The following is a 15398-nucleotide window of genomic DNA, read 5'->3' as shown; positions in this document are numbered from 1 at the left end:
AGGGCATCAAACCAGTTGAGAAAATTTTGTCCAAATAAAACAACAAATGGGCTTACTAATTCATCTGACAGCAGATGACTGGTGCAGCCTAATCAAAAATGCCAAAGGAAGGTCGTTGTTTTTTTTTTTTTTTTAAGATTTTATTTATTTATTCATGATAGACACAGAGAGAGAGAGAGAAAGAGAGAGAGAGAGAGAGAGGCAGAGACACAGGCTGCATGTAGGGAGCCCAATGTGGGACTTGATCCCAGGTCTCCAGGATGGTGCCCCAGGCCAAAGGCAGGCGCCAAACTGCTGTACCACCCAGGGATCTCAGGAAGGTCATTGTTGTGTATGAACACAGATACTCATTCTAAACAGGCCTCCCAATAGAACTGAATTGCAAAGCAATGTTCCTAGAGAACTTGAGTTTCCTGGGCAGACAAAACTATAGATGACCATGATCCTAAAATAGTGAAAAGATAATAGGGAAGGCAATGTTTTAAGACACAACTACTATTCATCACCAAATCCATTTTTTTCCCTTTCTTTCAGATAGCAAAGATTTGAAGACTGAGTATGGAGAGTAAAGACAATTGTGTCATCCAAATATATCTGATGTTCTAATTTTAGGTAAGAAATAGGAAGAAGTTAGGTAGTAAGGGATTTTGGAATTTACTAAAATTTAACCAGGTAGCATTTGGATAGCAAGGGTTTCCTATACATAAATACTGACGCTAAAATGGAAACCAGCACAAATATATGTCCTTTGAAAAAATGATCTATCGTGGGATATTTTTAAACTTATTGGTCTCAGGATCCAGTTAGAGCCTAAAAATTATTGCTAAGCACATAACAGAAGTGCTTTATATGTGCTTTTCATTTCATCACACAGCATTTTAAAAACACATATACAGAGAGATGGAGCTTTAATACAGTTAATTTTTACTGCTTTGAAGAGCTTTTTTTTTTCCTTTGGTATATCTACTGATATTAACCACATTACATATTAAAACAGTAGTTTTAAATATACTTCTTAATTCATTTAAAGCGACATAACAAACCTATGATACGGTAACCTAAATAATATTTTTGTACCATGCCTATTTGGGAAAATACAAACAAATAGTAAACACATTGGAATTATTTTGTTTTTTTTTTTCAAATTTCTTTAATGTTTGGCTTTTAGAAGATATCTGGCTAGTAATATCTGTGTCTACATTTGGTATGTGACTATATGTTGTGCTGGTTGAAGTTAATGTAGAAAAATGTAGTTGAAAGAGACTTATATTGTTGAGAAAAGATTGAAGGAGTACTTGAATGTCATTGAATGTCATTATTCAATGACATTCAAGTGAGAAATATTGATATATTACCATTTCAGGTAAGTGTGAATATTTTTTATTTGATATACTAACAAGTTATAGTAGAATCTTGTATCATATAGAAGGAGTATTATGTTAAATCTTTTGGTCTTTCTTGTTATACTCATGTGTTATTTGCCCTTGGTTGATTTGTTTACATCATCACTGATCATTTGGAAAGCAAAGGTGCATTGTTATGCATATCTTCCAATGTTCTCACAATTTACTATAGAATGTGGAAAATTACTTTTGTTGACATCACTACTAATGTTACCAGAAAATTCTTTAAGCATTGGCAAGTTTCAGAGTGGCAGATATGTTTTTCGAAACTCTATTTCATTTAAAAGATCAAATTCTACCAATAGCCATAAATTCTGTCACTTGCTTTCCTTAACATGACAGATTTGCTGTCTTCTTTTGTGAGAAAAGGCAGCCAAATACCCTAGTCTGAATAACCATTGATTGCTGGTCATTCTTTCATGTAAGAATGATTTACCATTACAAAAGAAGCAGCTAGTTCAGGTAGCAACTCAATGGCACCTGTGCTTTTCCTCAAGGCAACTCATATTTCAGTACATGACAGAAACACTTTACGTGTATTTTCCATTTCATCACAAAAAAAAATTTAAAAAGCACATAGGCAGGGATAGAGATTTAGTATAATTAATGTTCTACTGCTTCATAAGGACTTTCTTAAGTAAAGCATTTTTTTTTTCCATGTGAGTGTGGAAGTTAAAAAAAATAAAATAAAAAGACTCCAGGGCACCTGGGTGGCTCAGTGGTTGAATGTCTGCCTTCGGCTCTGGTGGTGATCCCGAGTCCCACATTGGGCTCCCCACAGAGACCCTGCTTCTCCCTCTGCCTATGTCTCTACCTCTCTGTGTCTCTCATGAATAAATAAAATATTTTAAAAAATGAAAGGACTCCTATAGTTTAGTAAAACAATTTCAATTCATGCTTTTTCCATGCAGTTCCTTTTCTACCATCAGTGCAACCAGTGGGGGTGGGGGGGAGCAATAACATCTTAGTATTGTGATGAAAATAGTTTTGACCTTATGGAACCCTGAATATTTCTCAAAGATGCACAGGAATCCACTGAATTCACTATGAAAACAATTGAAATATAATCTAGACAAGATGAAAATATGAAACACAGACAGAAGGAACTGAAGAAACATGTGAATGCCTTTTGCTCTTTATACACAGAATAAAATAAAGAGATTATGTCTAGGTGAAAATTTATCTGAAATCCCAGTACTAGAAAACATGACTTCACTAGGTGCCTTTCAAGACTGAGATTATTGTTTAAATGTAAAGATAAAAGCTAATGGCTTTTGGAAAGTGAAAATAAAACAGTTCAATGATGATATACTCTGTGTGTTCTTTATTCTGTCATCTTGCTTTTATGACATTCAGTAATTCCAAATGTTCCCAGGCTTCTCTGACTTCTCTATTCCTTTGAATGTACTGAGCATTCTTTACCTAGAACTAGTATTCTGTACCATTCATTACTGTCAAAGTTACATGGAAAACCTGTTTGTACATCTTTGCCACAGCTCTCTCATCATCTCTTCAATATTATCATTCTCTCGAGTCCTTTCAAAATGTGTCAGTTGTTGAACCTTCTCAACTCTATTCCTTATATTGACCAAAATACTCAATGGCATTAAAATGGGTTCAGAGAGCTCACAATGACCTCTAACATTAAGTAGAGTCTAGTTATAAAAAAGCAACTTGGATGTGTAGATGTGCATAGTCAGCACACTCACATAAGTGCTTGTGTGTGGAGACTAGTACACAGGTTTTCTGCCCACGTTATGTCTGTTTTGCTGTTATTTGTATATATAGTGCTTATAAATTTTTACTTATGGAATTAAGAAAGAGGATGTTTAGTGATTTCTTTTTACTCATTTACTTTTTTCTGGTTATAATATATAATTATTTGACATTTTAAGTAGCTACTTACATTGGTCATGGTTTTCCAGAGAAACGTAACCAATAGCAGATTGCACACATATGTATGTATGTACATATACACATACATATACAGAGATAGAGAAAAAGAGAGATTTAAAAAAATTGGTTCACATGATTGTGGCGGTTAGTGAGCCTAAAATTTATAGGGCCCATCAGGAAATTGGAAACTCAGCCGGTTTTTGATACTGTAGCATTGAGGCTGAATTTCTCCTCTTGAAAAATTCAGCTTTTGGCTCTTAAGACCTTCAACTGATTGTTTGAGGTCCACCCATGTTATTGAGGGTAATCTTAACTTAAAATGAACTGATTGCAGATGTTAATTAACCACAGCCACAAAATACTTTCACAGCCACATCACACTTAGATTAGTGTTTAATTAAATAACCGGTACTATTGTCTTTTCAAATTGACACCTGAAACTAATTATCACATCATCAATGGGATCCATGCTACGCTGGAGCTTCTCTTCAACTCTACTTCCTTTTCTTTTATTTTTTTTTAAGATTTTATTTATTTATTCATGAAAGACACACAGAGAGAGGCAGAAAAGCAGCTCACCCAGGGGGCCCGATACAGGACTCAATCCCGGGCCTCCGGGGTCATGCCCCGAGCCAAAGGCAAACGCTCAACCACTGAGCCACCCAGGCATCCCTCAAATCTACTTCTTGATTGCTAACAAGATCCAATTCCTTTTTTTTTTTTTTTCAATTTCACTCTTTAACCAAGGACTAAAACTGAACTTTGTGATAATTGCACCTCAAGGGGAATACAATAGGGAAAACTTTGGTTCATGGATTGGTTGGTTTATTTTGAGAAAGAGGGTTTCAGCTGTTGAAATTCCATCTCACCATAGGCTACAGAGACCATTCTAAAGATTAAATCATGAATTGCAGTCCTCATAGTACCTTGTACTGGGCAGATACAGTTATAATGAATATCCCCCACTCCAACCCCCAGGGTATTGGCATAATTTCATTGAACAACTGTTTTATTTTAGTAAATAGAGCGAAGGCAGCCCAGCTGGAGACATTCCTGGATAGGAAGAGTGGGGAGCCAAGCAAAACAGAACAGCAAAGAACTTTATGTTGTGTTACTAATAATCATTTATTCTCTATCCTTTTTCACTCTTGTAGGAGTTCTCTGACTAGTTTCTTTTTACTCTTAATCCCTGAAAGCGTCCCATTTCCGACTGACACACTTTTCTTCCCCTGGGAAACAAAATACCTCTTAAAAATCTGCCTGGAAATCTCACACTTGTTTCCTGGCTAGCCTTGGCTTTGTTTTGCATTTAGCTCTCTCCACTGACACTCAAATCTCATGAAGATCACAACTGCTGTAATTTGGAGCCACAAAAAGTTTGGAGGGTTTTTTTTTTTTTATTAGAAAGTGAATGATTTATGATGTGCAATATTAAAACTTTTTTTTTTTTGGTTACCAAGTAACAGAGAAAAACATTAATGACCCAATGCAAATTTCACATTAATTTGGATAAACCTCTCAGAAGTCATAAATCAGTACTTTGAACACAATATACTATAATGAAGTGTATAGCACTCTTAACATAAATGAAATTATTCTGATTGTATAAATTATTAAATCAAGCATACTAACTTTATTGTACCTGTAAAAATATTGAATTTTAATATCATGATATTGCTAAATTATGTTCTAACGGTAGCAATTATGGTTTAAGGCCCTAAGATACCATAATTTAAACCAATTGCAGTACAACCAGATAGTTTTTATAAAATAGAAAGGAGAGCATGTTAGTCACTCAAAATTTGCAGTAACTGCATTTTTAGGGTTCTGCATTTTTAGGTTGAAAATAATGTCATGATTTCATCTCTTCCAAATGTACTAAGGAGCAACGTTTTCTCAATTCATGCAGAGAACTATAAGGATTTTTTTTACTTAGTATGACAATGATCTTAACTGAAGAATTAAATTGGCAGCACAGATGTGTTTAGATTTTCACCAGTAGAATGCACAAAAATCAGCAATGGTACTTGGTATGAATGTAGACACAACAGCTCCACACAAGACATACAGAATCACAATCTCAGTTCAAACACTAGATCCATATTTTTTTCCCCATGAAGAAACAATGTGCTTCCATTTCACACCAATGATTATTTGCAGAGGTTTGTTAATATTGTTTAATCTATGTCATCAAACAGTAGTTTTCACTAGTTTGTTTATTAACTAAATGTCATAGTTTTCATCACATTGTCTAGAATATTTTATATCTTATTACATTCTATCCCATAATAAAACTACCTGAATATTTATCAAACCAATTTACATATACAAATTATTTTGTAATTTAAATAAATATGAGCTGATAAGTATTAAAATAAATATAAATTATACATGATCATATAAAGCAATATTAGGGAAAATAAAACTAAGTGGACAGGTTGGGCATATTTACTCTTATTTTCAGTGCTTCTTGCCTAAGTTTCACGTATTTTCCATTGTTGTTTAGGACCTCATTATCCTGCATGCAGATCAGAAAGGATATCTTCTGCTTTGGAATCTAAGAGTTTTTATCAAAGAATTGCAAAAACTTCATAATTTTTTTTCCCATTTTCAAGTTTGAAGGATAGTTAATTACATGATGGAATTATCAATTTAAGGAACAGATTTAGTTGTTTTAAAACTTAAAAATTACTTTTTGTCTGTATTTAATAATAACCTTTAAGTTACATTTTTTCAAAAAATTTGCTAAAATAATTAGATAAAGCCTGTTTATTGTTATACTATACTTATGAGCAACAAACAACAAATGCTCTGTGGACTTAAATTTCAATAAGTAAAACAGTAAGGAATATTTATTTATTTATTTATTTAAAGATTTTATTTATTTATTCATGAGAGACACAGAGAGAGACAGAGGCAGAGACGCAGGCAGAGGGAGAAGCAGTCTCCATGCAGGGAGCCTGATGCAAGACTTGATGCAGGGACTTGATTCCAGAACTCTAACATCACATCCTGGGCCAAAGGCAGGCGCTAAACTGCTAAGCCTCCAGGGATCCCCCAGTAAGGAACTTTTAAAGGGAGCCTCTAAATTCAGTTCATTTTACTGTCTTGGAAACAGATAATGAGACTAGGATTTGTATGTGTATGATTTATTAAAGAAGAACTCTCAGGAGCAAATCTAGAAATGAACAAAAGGAAGCAGGAAAAAGAAGGGGGCAAATCCTAGCAAGAACAAGATTTTGGGCAAAGTCCTAGCCACAGACTAATCCCTTAGGGAGCTCCAGAGTGAAAATTTTGCTTCCATGGTTGTCCCAATTCATGTCATGGAACCCTGGCTTTCTTTTTTTTTTTTTTTTTTCAGATTTTATTTATTTATTCATGAGAGACACACAGAGAGAGAGAGACAGAGAGAGAGAGAGAGAGAGGCACAGACACAGGCAGGGGGAGAAGCAGGCTCCATGCGGGGAGCCCGACGTGGGACTCGATCCCTAGTCTCCAGGATCACACCCTGGGCCGAAGGCAGTGCTAAACCGCTGAGCCACCCGGGTTGCCCTGGCTTTCATTTTTTTGTACCAATCATTCATTAGCTAATGTCCAGGGACCTTTCTTTTACCAAAATGCATTCAAGATTCATTCATGCTCTTGCATGAGTAAGTAATTTTTCTTTTTATTGCTGAATATTATTCTAAGGTATGGAGGTACCACAGTTTGGAAACAACCAAGAAAATGTAAAGCAAGGTAATGGAAAAACAAACTGTTTTTGACAATTATAAATAAAATAGGCTTTTGTTTGAACATAAAATTTTGGTTTATTTGAATAAATACAAGGAATTTCATGGCTGAGTCACACAATAACTGTATGTTTAATTTTATGATATATTGCTTTACTGTTTCCAAAATGGCTCTGCCATTTTGCATTTCCACCATTGATGAATGAGAATTTTTATTGTTTTGTATCAGTAGGATATATTGTCACTTAAAAATTTTTAATGATTTTAATAGGTAGGTAGTATTCCATCTTCATAGTCTTAATAATTACTGACATTTATCTAATATTGGGTATCTTTTCATATGTTTTTTTACTATCTCCATATTTTTTGGTAAAAGATCTTTTGGATCTTGATATCTTCTTTATAAAATATATTGTTTGTGTTCTTGATGTTGAGTTTTAAGTGTTATTTTTACATTTACTCTGGATAAGAAACTCTTTTATAGAATATATGAGTTGTAAATATTTTCTCCCAGTCTGTGCATTATCTTTTCATTTTCTTAACAGTAGCTTTTAAAGACCAAAAGTGTTACATTTTTATAATGTACTGTTTTATCACTTTTTGTCTTTTATGGATCACACATTTAATGTTATTTCTAAAACTCATTGCCAATGCTAAGTTACTGGAGATTTTTCTTCCATGTTTCATTCTAAAATTAAGGAGTTCTACATTTTATATTTAGGTTTATAATCCTTTATGAGTTAATTTTTTGTAGAAGGTGTATGTTGAAGTTCTACCCTCTCAAGTGATTGTTCCATTATTCTAGCACCATTTATGGTAAAGATAATTTTTTCTATGTTGAATTGCCTTTATGCCTTTGTCAAAATCAGTCGGCTACATTTGTATCAGTCAATTGTGACTTTAACACAAAGAGTATTAAAATTATTTATAGTTAGGAATAAATCTAAAGCCTAGTATCACCAGCTTTTCTTTTTCTCCCACGGTTTTTCAGCAAATTCATGCTGCTCACTAAATACACTGGTTTTGTTCATTTGAGTAAGTGAGTTCTGTGGGTCACCATCTCTAAGAATAATTAATAAGTGCTACACACATACATGAATTCCACGGTCAAGTAAGATCTTAAAACATGATTAGCAAACAGAAAGAGTTCTCATGAAAAGGAAATCTCATTAAAACATGCAACTTGCAAGACTTCAGCCATTTAAAGTAGATAAACAAGAAAGTAAAACAACAACCATAGCAGCAAATATAAGGAAAAAAGACATAAATATTGTAAGTGATTTTGTCTACTGTTCCTCTCTATTTATCCAGAATAAAATTGAGGTAGAAGATAGGATTTTGCTTTTGGCTGAACTGGTTTAAATTGCTACTCATTTTTCATGAGAGCATCTGGCCATGTTGCATATGAAACTAATGTTTAAAGATACATATTTTCAACACAATTTGGTTTCTAAATTCAAGCCAAACATTTCATGTGATCCTCTACCAAGAAAACAATGAAATAGAGTTAGACTACACATTTTTCTCCAACACGAGTTATAAATTTGGCCATATACGTTGTATCCCATAGAAGATTTAGGGGACTTCTAAGGATCATTTTGAGTATTCTTATTTTTGATTTTTAAAACTAACTCCTAAAGATGCTAATTCACATATCAGAAAATACACCTCAAGAGGGGAATAAGAGCAATAATTCCAAATTTATTTGATTATGGAACACTATATTCTCAAAATATTTGTCATTAATTTTTCTCAGAATTAGGTCTATTTAGAGCACAGGCTTAGAAATGCTCTTTTAAGCCATAATCTTGCAGATGGGGTGCAGTCTTTCCCATTATTTTATCTCTAGTGCCTAGTATAGTCCCTTTAACATATCTAATTATGTATTTCTTTATATAATGAATAAATAAATGCATTGTTTGCCAGTTATTTTTCAGCTCCAACTATAACAAAAAGCAAATGATATGTCAATATGGAAGGATATTTTGAAATTCTTTATTTCAGATTAAAGCTATTATTCCTTCTTATATTATTTCCACTTTAAATTTAATTGATTTTAGCCGAGCATTCGAGTTTATTTAGTTATAAGAAAATAACATGACTTTTTTTCTGATTAAAGAAAATTCATTTCTGTCTTTGTCTTTGGCTTTAACATCGACATTTAATACTCTCTGATTTTGTTCATTGTGGAGTATTACATTTTTTTGCACATGACTACAGTCTTTTTTTTTTTCACTTATTTGTTCCAACAGACATATTTCCCCTCAGAATAGTGTTTTAATTAAATCCGATTTTCAAGTTACCAATAATTGGAACAAATGTCTCAATTGTATTGGTTGCCAACACCAGAACTTCTATTCTTCCTTTTCTTTCCATTGAATGCCCATGAAAATATATTCCTCTTTACAGATATAAAATAAATTTTTTAAGAAGATTGATTTTATCTGAGCATTATGGTATAGTCTCTGGACAGTTTACTGTCTTATATTACATTTATATACCATGTATTACTTAGGGACAGTAATATTTGAATATGAGCCTCGCCTTCTAAAATAATAACAGATCTACATCCCTTCTACATTTTCAATGGGTACTGAGAAAATAGTCAGTTGTGATATTCAACAGATTCTAGACATAACAATTTGTTCTCTAAGAAGTGAATATATATAGGTAACAGTAAAAGATTCTAGACACAAAGATTTGTTCTCTAAGAAGTGAATATATAGAGGCACCTGGGTGGCTCAGTGGTTGAGTGTCTGCCTTCAGCTCAGGTCGTGATCCTAGAGTCCTGTGATAAAGTCCCACATCAGGCTCCCAGAAGGGAGCCTGCTTTTGTCTCTACTTATATGTCTCTGCCCCTCTCTCTGTGTCTCTCATGAGTAAATAAATAAAATCTTAAAAAAAAGTGAATATATATATATATATATATGTAACAATAACTTAGCTTTATTGCTCAAAGTTGGCAAATGAGAATCAACATTTCCTAGTTCACTACTCCTAGATTTAACAGCCATTCTTTCAATTGCTTCCCTTAAGCAATTATTTGAATGAAACAGGCTCTCCTATGAACAATTATATAGTCAGGAGAAAAACTTCAGTTAATAGTGCCCATATGATTCTGTCTTGACAAATATTTCTACTTAAAGGTTCACAACTGTGGTTTTCAGCTTGTATACCTCTCTGAATTAAAAATTGGGATTAGTGACTAGCCCAAGGCTAATTTTAGGAAGAAGAAAATTGTGCACTTTAGGGAAATAATACTATATATATTTTTTATTTGCTTTGTCATTTCTTTTAACAAAACTGCTCTTCTGTTCAGAGATCTAATACCTTCCATCTACACCGCTTCTACTAATTAAGCATCTCTCTTGTTCCCTAATATCCAAAACCACGTAGCTACTAACTCTGTCTCCTAGGTGACAATTCCCCTCACTTGTGACTGATATAAAGCCTCCTATCTGTTCTCAGGGCTGTGGGTCTTTCAGATGAGGACAGAGTAACCTACTGTCGTTCAATCATTCCCCTGTATTTTCCCATGTTACCTGCTCTTGCTGGGACATTTTGTATTGGGAAGCACATAGTAGGATAATATATCATGATAGTTAAAGCCTTCAGTCAGTACCAGGGCTAACTGGATTTAAATTCAGGATCTATCAGTTAAACATTGGATGAATTGGAGAGTTACATTTTTTTAAAACCTTAGTTTCCTCATCTGTATACCACCATATCTTTAGAGTGGTAACCAAAATGGTATCTTCCCAATAGAGTTGTGAGGATTAATTTTTTGGCACATATAAAGTACTTTGGATGGCAGCTGACACATAGTTAGTTTAATAATAATAATAATAATAATAATAATAATAATTTCATTGAGTGGGTTCCTAGATGTTGCTGATTTAGGTAGAAAAATCTCTAGTCATTCTATTGTATTATTCTACCAAAATGCTAGTTTGCCCACCTGGTCAACCTCAGAGCACTTGGAGCTTGGTTGTTCCACCAAAGTTGGCATGCTCTAAGTTTTTCTTAAATTTGAAACTGAGTTTTTTTTGTTTCATGGATAGAAAGTTGGTGAGAATTTTAAAAATATATAGTCAAAGTTTGTGTGTGTTTCTATGGAAAACATAGCTTTAATTATATTTTCATGAATCAAAAACTTTTAGGACCATTGACTAGAGATCCTAACTGAATGCACCAAATAGGTCTCATTCCTGCCCATTCTATACTCCCAAGTCGACTCACTTTAACTGTACTATCACTACAACTATTCTGAGATATGTTAGCTTATGCATATATATTAATGAAATCAAATATGCTTTCAGAAAAGGTGAAATACAACATTTATATCTTCCTTTTTTTTGAGTTTTATGTTCTTAAAAAGAAGAACAAAAGTTTGAAGAATTGACTTTATTATATGCACCTGACTAAGAATGTCACCATAATAGCTGAAAATAAGCTTATCCTTTTACCTATTTTAATTTGAGTCAGTTGAATGAAACAACACATTTTAATTTTGGTGAAATAATGATTTATTTAATATTTTTAATTAAAACTTTTTTTAAATTATATTTCTGAAATAAAAGAAAAGCAAACTCATTAGAAGAAATTTCTGTGGATGAGTATTCTTTTATGGTAAATGATATATTTCCAGAGATGATTCTACTTTTAGATGAATTCACCACTTTGAAATGGAAACTAGGGCACTTGGGTGGCTCAGTGGTTGAGTGATTGCCTGTGGCTCAGGTAGTGATCCCGGGGTCCTGGGATTGAGTCCTGCATCAGGCATCCCGCAGGGAGCCTGCTTCTCCCTCTGCCTATGTCTCTGCCTCTATTATGAATAAATAAATAAAATCATAAAAAAAAGAAATGGAAATGAGTGCTACTTTGTGTTTGAAAGAGTACTTCTTTCAACATATAGATACACAATAAGCACAGAATATAATCTTGCTGCAGAGGTCCTTTTGAGACTTCAAAATATGAAATAGTCCCAAATAAAATTTCATAAAATTCAAATATATATTTTTAAAGATTTTATCTATCTATCTATCTATCTATCTATCTATCTATCTATCTATGAAGGGGAGAGAGAGAGAGAGGGCGGGGGGAGAGATAGCGTGAGAGCACAAGAGCAGGGGGAAGGAGAAGCAGACTTCTTGCTGAGCATGGAGCTCCATGCGATGCAGAACTCAACCCAGAACACTGAGATCATGACCTGAGTCAATGGCAGATTAACTGAGGGAACCAACCAGTCACCCGGATCATGTGTTTTGTTTTGTTTTTTTTAAGAAATAAGTCTAAGCTAAATGTGAATGGTATAAAGGCATTACTGGCTACAAGAGTACAGGAGCAGATGACTGTAGAGAGCCATGTTTACATAAACCCTTAGGCTCATCATATCCAATTGCTTTGCTTTACATATAATGAACCTTAACTTGATACTTGTTTAATATTGTCATTCAGATAAACCTATGTCGCATCAGAAGTCTGTTGGCTTAAGAAGTTAAGAAGGAACAAGTTACAATGTTAGGTAGATAAGCTTGAACTTGCCATAAAGCATTCATTATTGTAATAGACAGATGCTGCTGGGCTAGGTGGGCTTCACTCAGACTAGTGTTTTGCCCCAGTACCCTAGACACTCATATCGTTAGAGAGTTATGAGAAAGGAAGAGAGGCAACTATAAAATATTTGCATGGGATTAAAATGGTGATTTCACCGACACTTTTGTAGTTACTAGACAACAAGATAGAGGCCTTAGGACCACTTTGAAGAGCATCTGAAGAACCGATTGAGAGGGTAATTGATCACTTTGCCCCAGGACATCCTATCATAAGGGCTTCTCAAGATTAGCAGGATTAGTAGGATTAGCAGTGGTGTTCAACAGGAGATGGTGATACCTGCTAGAAAGCAAAGATAATTGGATGAAGATAGTTCCTGGTAGAAAATCATGGGAGATGACAGGTAAAGGCAGGAGACAGTGTACTTCTCAGTGTGTGATGACAGTGTCTGAATGGTAGAACAATGGGGGACCCAGAAATGAGGGAAAATATCAAAGTAATATATCATCAGTCTTTTTTATGAAGTCTATGAGAATTCTTTAGAAACATCTTCAAAATGAGAACTTTGTAGGAGTTTGAGGTCCAGTGATTGTAAAGTTGAGATAAAATTCCAAAGGAGGCATGGGTTATATACATATGGCATACTAGAGCTTCAGAAAATATCCTGTCACTTTAAAAAAGGGTAGAAACACAGACCAGGTGTCTTGAGTCATCAGTGCCCTTTCCAATGGTTTGAATATTTATGATAATCTCCTGAGTTCTATCAATGATGTTAAAATTCATAGTAAAGTGACTTTCCCAGGTTGCTCATCAATTTGTTAAAAAGTTTCAATTTATAAAATAAATTGAATGAATGTCAACAGAAGCATATTGCAATTACAGTAGGAAGCTTGTCACCTGCCTCTTCAAACCCTATCCCAATTTGTAAAATTGAAGTACAAGTATTCAAAGTCAGAGCTAAGGGTATTATTATTTTATGATGCTGGGATGTGTCAAGGAACAACTTGGCAGGGTGAAGAGTTAGTTGAGAGTTAGTTTTCAGCCATTAAGAGAAGTTACAGATTTTCATATCCATTTGCCAAAATCTTGGGATTTCTTCAAGAAGTTTATTTTTTGAAGTCAGTTCTTTGGACTCTTCTTAAATCAATTTTTCTTTAAGCAGATTGGCTTCAAACTTGAGAGGCTAAACAAGAGGTGGAGGGGAACCTGTGGGAAAAGGATACCGGAGACCTAGGCTCATAGTTTATGAAAAAGGAGCTGTTGCAGTTCACACATGTACTATCTCAGGTGATCAGAAAGGGCTAATTGAGGAGCTCTAATGCATTTTTTTTTTTGGTCTTGTCTGATCTGCATGTGTCTTTCTTGAGTGTCTAGAGTGGGAAATCTGTGGCAATAATGGATTCAGAGTTTTCGATCTTGGTTATACATGTCATAGCTAATAAATAACTAATAGGTGACTGTAAGCCAAGCACTTTAACGTACATCCAAAGATTGATTCTAACTTGCCCTCGTACCAACCAACATAAAGTAATATTGATTCATTTTTTTCTAGTTCAGTTGTACTAGAACTGGACATTTTTAAGACTAGCTAACAAGACGTTCTGGGATACAATGGCATAAGAATATAAAGCACTAATTTAGTCAGTTGTTCTATGCAACAAAATACAAATAACTGACTCTGTCCTATCGGCTGTCACCCTTAATAGTGACTATTGTTTTGGCCCTTTCTGTCTCATTTTGAATGTTCTCTACCTCTTAATATTTTGTCATAAAACTTTGACTTTCTGTATGCTAAACTGAAATATATGATTTATAATTGGCTCCTTCAAAGAGAAAGAATACATATATTTAATCTTACAAAAATATCTCCAAACGGTATATCCACAAGAGTGCATTAGGCTTTCTGCATAACTCTGTTTTCAAATGTCTGCGACTAAAAATCTCCAAGATATCATGACTTTGCCACTTTGTGCCCATTGTAATAGCTTTTTCTCTCATTGTGGAGGAAGTAACAAAAAGGTGGTAACAACTTCCAAGCTGCATTATGTTTTTTTTTTTTTTCCAACAGATAATTACTACTGGTCATATTGACTTAAATGTATTGCTCAGAATTTATAAATTTTCTCTATACCAGTTTGTCTTCCCACATTTCCTACATCAATTATTAGTTTAACACCTCCTCCAAATCCCTGAGTTAAAATCCTTCTCAAATCCTTTGCTTTATACTCTATCTCCAAGAAATCACAATACCTCATCAATTTCCATCTTCCTGATTTCAGGATTTCAGCAGTTTTTAACTTGGGTATTGTGGTAAAAGTAATTTTTTTAACCATGGTCTACAATTCTAGACTTTTTGCTCCTCTGCCCATTCATCACTTTCTTATCATATGACCTTGCTGAAGTTAGACCTGGTCATACAATCTCCTACTCAACAGTTTTCCAACACTCTGATCCACAAACAAAAAACACAAAAGCCTCAGCAATGCTATTGAATTGGACAAATCCCAGGGTCTTTAAAAGGCATTTAAGCCTCTCAAGAGATTCTGATTGTCTTTGGACTCTGTGTATCTCATGTAACTGATAGAGTTAAAGTTTATTTGCTCACTTGAGCATACTGTGCCAGGTGTTCTCTGACATTTTTTATGTGTGTGTGAGAAAATATATACCTTAATATCCATTAAGTGGGTTTTAGAAACAAGTGATTTTAAAACAAGTGTTTTAAAACAAGAAAATTTTAACAAAATGAAACAAGTGTTGGATTAGAGTTTTAATGTGATATGTTTCTGAAGTGGTTTGCCAAAGGATGTGATTTTAT

General features: G+C 34.0%; 1 pseudogene; it reads right to left on the bottom strand.

The window, feature by feature from the left end:
- Positions 1-14916, bottom strand: part of LOC129502384 (elongation factor 1-alpha 1-like) — a 52317-nt pseudogene extending 37401 nt beyond the window's left edge.
- Positions 14917-15398: the final 482 nt, after the last annotated feature.

This window comes from Nyctereutes procyonoides, unplaced genomic scaffold, assembly GCF_905146905.1.
Source record: "Nyctereutes procyonoides isolate TBG_1078 unplaced genomic scaffold, NYPRO_anot_genome, whole genome shotgun sequence".
Taxonomy (NCBI): Eukaryota; Metazoa; Chordata; class Mammalia; order Carnivora; family Canidae; genus Nyctereutes; species Nyctereutes procyonoides.
This window is presented reverse-complemented; position numbering and strand designations above follow the sequence as displayed.